The sequence below is a fragment of the Coregonus lavaretus genome (assembly GCF_964263955.1).
Source record: "Coregonus lavaretus genome assembly, chromosome: 12".
NCBI lineage: Eukaryota > Metazoa > Chordata > Actinopteri > Salmoniformes > Salmonidae > Coregonus > Coregonus lavaretus.
The window spans coordinates 29,286,218-29,293,133 of NC_139999.1; positions in this window are offsets into that span (position 1 = coordinate 29,286,218).

Here is a 6,916-nt window from a genome sequence, read left to right on the forward strand (position 1 = left end):
AGCCATGAGTCTCTGCTGCTTTAACTGTTGGAGTAAAGGGTTTGTTGGGTTGAGTGAATGTGACATTAGGGGCCATGGTGACCTCCGGCCCTCCCTGGAAGCTCAGTGTGCCCCTATTTAGGTCTAACTGGCAGCCTGTGCTCCTAAAAAAGTCCAACCCCAGGATACAAGGGTCCTGCAAAGCCGCCACCCACACAGGATGACGCACAGTCCTGCCCCCTACTGTCAGAGTCATTATTCCCTTCCCTTTCATGGGTGCCAGCTCACCTGTGACTGTGCGGAGCTGCACAGTTGTAGGCTCACACTGAGTCCAACCTGGCACAATATCTGGCCTCACCAGGGTTACTGTGGACCCAGTGTCCACCAGGGTGGAGCAGGGCACCCCCTCCACAGTGACAGGGACATGACAAAAGTCCCCAACACAGGTCCGGCCCACCACAACAACAGGCTCCATCCGCTTGCCCTCGTCTGCTTCTGGGGGAAGTGGAGCCTTGCTTCCCCGTCTGTGCCGGTGGGCTCCTCCTGAAGAAGATGGTGGTTGGGATAGAAAGCCAGGGGTCCGCACTACCCGGTCTATGCGGACCCCGAGCCGTTTCCCTGAGCTCTGGGGGACATGGGGCAATCTCGGCGCAGATGGCCTGGCTGGCCACAACCCCAGCAGACCCTGGGACCAGGGCGTGTGTTTCGTGCCGCCTGTAGCGACACAGCACGAATGAGTTCTGTCATTTCAGCCACCCATGCAGGCTTTTCCGGCTCCGGGCTGCTCTGCCCCCCAGCTCGCACAGAGGGTCTGTCTCCCTGCACCCCCACCAAAGCCCCAGCTGAAGCCCCAGCCCACACCAGCTCCCTCTCCAAAGCCATCTCCAAGGCTACCTGCAATGACTCAGGATGAGCCAGCTGGGTCTGTATGCGCAGCTCCGTAGGAGAGAGCGCCTGTATGAACTGGTCCCGTGCTAGCTCGCTCTGCACGGAGGGGGGCATGTGAGCATATGCCCGCCGAGAGAGGCTCTCAATGTCATTAGCTAGCACCCGTAGAGGCTCTCCAGGCTGCCTGCGTCTATTACTCAGTTCAGAGCGCAGTAGCCCGGGCTGTACACACTGTCCATAGCGCCTCCTCAGTGCTCCCACTAAAGCACCATAATCACGTCTGTCCTCGGGGCTAATCAATATCAAACAGGCCAGAGCTTCATCCGTGAGGCATAAAGCCAACTGCAGTGCCCTATCTTCATCCGACCACCCCCTAAAATGAGCTAACAGTTCAAACTGAGCATGAAAAGCTTCCCAATCCGCCTTACCGGAATACTTCGGGGTCTTAACGGATACGGACGCAGCCGGGAACTGGGCGCCGCCATGTTTGTTTACATCCTGAGCCCCAGATTCCTCGTCCCGCCGCGTCGACGTCACCCCTTCGGTCCGCCCACCAGAATCCGCGCGAAACACAGTCGACGAAGCACTCATGCCCGCTTCAGCCGCCATCACTCTAACGTCCTCCCTCAAGCGGCCTCTGGGCTCCGATGCCCTGGCGATCTCCTCAGCCAGAACCCCCGACGTCCATGCACACGCACCTCCTTGGCCATAATCGTCCCCTACCTCCACCTTCACTTTCGGCTTCCCTCGAAGCATCTTCAACCCCCGTTCTCACCTACGGTAGCTAGCCACAGAAGTCAGCTAGCTAGCTGGCTAACTTTTATCAACGTTTTTACTTCTGACACCAATGTAATGACCTGACTAGATCATAAAATAACAACTGTCCAGACAGAGGATTGAGTTTACGAATGGACGGTTTATTAAACCAACTTTACACAGGCTACTGTTTGGCCGTAGCCCACGCCAAATAAATGAAAGATAACCCACAAGCCAATCGCGACCTTCTCTTGTGAAGCCCAGACATAAAAAAGAGAGAGAACAAAGGCTAAACCTGGTCTTAACTTCCAATGCTCCATCCCCCTGCCCAACCCCCCTCCACGCCACTCCGCCAACCGCCAGGATGCCCGGCATCAGAACATTCCAGGCATTCCCGTGATTGGCAGATAGCAGGTTGATTGACATGTCGGACCCCGCGAACACTGGGTACTGGTAGGTACAACACAACCATCTACTAGCCTAACACATAACACACAGCTGTCTGTGCGGGTCGCTACAATAATTTATTTCATCTGTAGTCTAATAAACTGCATGCTTTCCCGAGTCGTAGTGGGAGGACCACACACCATATCATCGTCTGATTTCAAGTTTACTTTGATATGATGGTTATTATATCAATATTTTTTGCATAAAGGCGTTTCCACTGCCATTTCTCACATAATACATTTTACCAACACAAAAAGATCCCACCTTGTCGAGCATATTTTGTTTTGTTGACCTACTAATTTGCTGTTACCATTTTTTATCCGACATGTAATCTACTTTACTCGCATAAAGAGGTTGGATGGAAACCTGGTTATTAGCTAGGTATCTATCCAATTGGCAACAGATTTTCATGCGATTATTCTAAAATCCGCATAAAAACTGTGAATTTTCCCGCCAGAGATGTGTTTCCATCAAATTGACTTGTTGCAGCTAAAAGGCTGTGCGTGATGATGTAGTGCACATAAAAATACATTTTTACGGTTAAATTCCCATGTACCGAATAAAAAATACAAGTTAAACAGGTTTACATCGCATTTTCAACTCTACTGATGTTTTTCTCACACATTTATTTTGCATTATATAGCGAGTGTGCCCTCTGGTATTGGCAAGTGCACGCTAGCCCAGGATTTCCCAAACTCTGTCCTGGGGCCCACCTGGGTGCACATTTTGTTTTTTACCGTAGCACTACACAGCTGATTCAAATAATCATACCTTGATGATGAGTTGGTTATTTGAATCAGTTGTGTAGTGCTAGGGCAAAAACCAAACCGAGTTTGGGAAACTCGGTTCTAGCCAACAGCGCCAGTTATGTAGCCTATCTGTCACGGTTTCGGCCGAGGCTGCTCCTCCTCCTGGTTCGGGCAGGCTTCGGCGGTCGTCGTCCCCGGAGTACTAGCTGCCACCGATCTATGTTTCATGTTCGTTTGGTTTTGTCTTGATGTTGTACACCTGTGTCTTGTTAGTCCTCGTTAGTGTCCTATTTAGTTCTCGTTGTGTGTGTTTGTCTTTGTGTGTGATTGCTCTTCTGTTTTGTGTTGGAGCTACGTACTTCCCTCCAGTGTTTTGGAGAGGTTTTTCGCACATGTTAGTGCGCCGTTTGTTTGACGCCTGTGTGCGCCGTTATTTCGCCTTCGGCTTATTGTGCTTATTTTCTACGTGAATATTGCACTAAAGTCTTTTGGACTGAGCTTCTGCGTCCTGCGCTTGATTCATGCACCACACCCACCTTCAGCACCCCTTGACACTATCTGCGCTCTAGCTGTTGGATAGAGCGCATTTATAGCCTACATGATGAGATTATTATGGACAAGATTATTTTTTATTTGTCAAACGGCAGCCAAGCACCGATGATCATGTCAACAGAATAAGACCCTCAATATTTTTTGGAAAGCAGCATCAAGCTCATCACCTTGCACTTTCACCACCCTGTGAAGTTCATCATAATTTATTTCATCTGTAGTCTAATAAACTGCATGGTTTCCCCAAGTCATAGTGGGAGGACCATACAACATGTCATCACGTGACTCCAAGTTTACTTCAATATAATGGTTATTATATCAATATTTGCGCATAAAAGCGTTTACACCAACATTTCTAGCATCATTTGACACAAAAAGATCCCACCTTGTCTAGCATATTTAGTTTTGTTGACATTTGGTAAGTTTACAGAAAAATGTTCTGTTTCCATCAGGCCTGTCATGACATTTTTTTTTATCCAAAATGTACTTTACTTGCATAAAAAGGTTGGATGGAAACCTGGTTCGAGTTGCGTTTCCTAGAAACGGCAGAAGTTGTCCGATTTGCTGTTGGTGCATGTACTTCCCCAGACTTTACTTGTCCACTTCTGTCTACAGTCGGATTACCACTCAAACACGCCCAATGAGAGAAGTGAAATATTCTTCCGAAATCTAGGCACAACCTAGATTCGAACCAATGTCTTAAGTATTGTTATTACTGCAACCTTGTTTAAGTGACAAACTGACACGTTTTCATTTTCGTCAAAAACAAATGTATATGGAAGGAGTGCCTTTTGATTTGAAGGCCAGTGGTGTAATGTACTTAAGTAAAAGTACTTTGCAGTACTACTTAAGTAGTTTTTTGGGGTATCTGTACTTTACTATTTATATGTTTGACTACTTTTAATTTTACTTCACTACATTCCTAAAGAAAATAATGTACTTTTTACTCCATACATTTTCCCTGACACATTTTGAATGCTTAACAGGACAGGAAAATTGTCAAATTCATGCACATATCAAGAGAACATCCCTGCACATCCCTACTGCCTCTGATTTGGTGGACTCACTAAACACAAATGCTTCATTTGTAAATTATGTCTGAGTGTTGGAGTGTGCCCCTGACTATCAGTAAATTTTAAAAAATCAAGAAAATTGTGCCTTCTAGTTTCCCTAATATAAGGAATTTGAAATGATTTATACTTTTACTTTTGATACTTTAGTACATTTAAAATCAAATACTTTTACTCAAGTTGTATTTTACTGGGTGACTTTCACTTTTACTTGAGTCATTTTCTGTTAAGGTCTCTTTACTTTTACTCAAGTATGACAATTGGATACTGTTCCCACCACTGTTGAAGGCATGCACACGCGCAGCGAGACGACCGAAAGGCACTGCATGGTCAATCTTTATTCTGCATTGGCCTTGCAGCATTTATGGTGATATGGCCTCTGCAGAAGTCAGGGCATTAATACTTATTGCGCTTGGCGCAGAGCTGTTGTGAAGGAAGTTATCAAGGAAGTGAGTTTGTGTTTATAAAGGACTTCCCGCCCCCACCTACCGTCAACTAATCATGTCAATGCGGAGCTATATGGAGCCCTCCGCATTGTTACAACATTTGGGAGACGCACAGCGATGCGGTACCAAGTTCAATGAGGCCTCTGCATGCCTTCGGAGGCTCCGCAATTGCGTCACACCCTCCATATGGAGCCTCCGACCACATTTTAGGATCAAGCATAAATTGCCTTTTAGACCGATTAAGTGTTTCTACGCATGAGTTTAGCTACTAAAACACGTGTTTTAAAACAACTTCGTAAGCACTAAAAGTAGGCTACTTTTCAAAATCTATGTGAGAATTGTGCTCATTTTACATGTAAGCATCAGTTGTCAGAGCACCTTACCGATCACTGCACCTGTACACAGCCCATCTGAAATTAGCCCACCCAACTACCTCATCCCTATATTGTTATTTATTTTGCTCTTTTGCACCCCAGTATCTCTATTTGCACATAATCTCTTGCACATCTAGCATTCCAGTATTAATACTAATTGTAATTATTTTGCACTATAGCCTATTTATTGCCTTACCTACATTTGCACACACTGTATATATATTTTCTGTTGTATTTTTTTACTTTGTTTTTTTTACCCCATATGTAACTCTGTGTTGTTGTTTTTATCGCACTGCTTTGCTTTATCTTGGCCAGGTCGCAGTTGTAAATGAGAACTTGTTCTCAACTGGCTTACCTGGTTAAATAAAGGTGAAATAAATAAAATAAAAAGCTACAGAAAGTAGGCTTTGACTACATTAATATCAAAGATAGTACAGTATAAAGATAGGCTAAAACTGCTTCTCCAATAGAAATACCAGATCACACTTGTAGGCGATGTTATGGCGACGTTGGCTAGCTCATTCACACTGACAAGTTAAGAGCTCATTCCGGAAATGGTAGGCCAAATCGTGATGTCAGGACATTAAAAAAGGCTAATGCATTAAACGCACATAGCCTAATTAAACCAAGCTCCCAAACAATACATCAAAAGTAATTAAAGAACCAAACTACCTGCAAGTAAACTGGCAATATACTGTTCTAGGCTAACTGACTAAAGATCACTTTTGTACAAAATGAGAGGTGCGTTTAAAGTTACTGTACCTGTTGAACCCCAGTGGTGGAACCAGCGGCTTCATTCTGCGGAGCCTGTGCTCGCGCTTGGGGATGCTTCCCTGTTTAGTAGCGGAGCCAGATTAATATGTAACTGCCTGACTCTCTACTGCAGTGTGATTGGACAAAGCAAATTAGGTAGCTAAAACCCTTTCTATATCGATATGAGGAAAACGTTTGACGTTGATCATAGGCCATGATAGGATAATTATCGCTTATAAAAAGTTTTAAAAAATAAAGGCTTCAACAAAGTGTCCACCTATCTAAACGAGTACACTTCGTTTTGTCAGCAGCCTCACTGCAGAGCTATGGGAACATTATACTAATGTTCTGTAGACCTATAGTGGACTGATTGAGACCTTATCCCTTTTTATGACCAGGCTACTGATGATCAGATGTTAATGTGTTTATGATTATGTGTAATGATTAAGATCATGTTTTATCATGTGCAAGTTCCTTGGTGAGCTTCAAGTTCCTTGGTGTCCACATCACCAACAAACTATCATGGTCCAAACACACCAAGACAGTTGTGAAGAGGGCACGACAATGCCTATTCCCTCTCAGGAGACTGAAAAGATTTGGCATGGGTCCTCAGATCCTCAAAAAGTTATACAGCTGCACTATCGAGAGCATCCTGACTGGTTGCATCACACCCTGGTATGGCAACTGCTCGGCCTCCGACCGTAAGGCACTACAGAGGGTAGTGCGTACGGCCCAGTACATCACTGGGGCCAAGCTTCCTGCCATCCAGGACCTCTATACAGGCGGTGTCAGAGGAAGGCCCTAAAAATGGTCAAAGACTCCAGCCACCTTAGTCATAGACTGTTCTTTCTGCTACCGCACGGCAAGCGGTACCGGAGCGCCAAGTCTAGGTCCAAAAGGCTTCT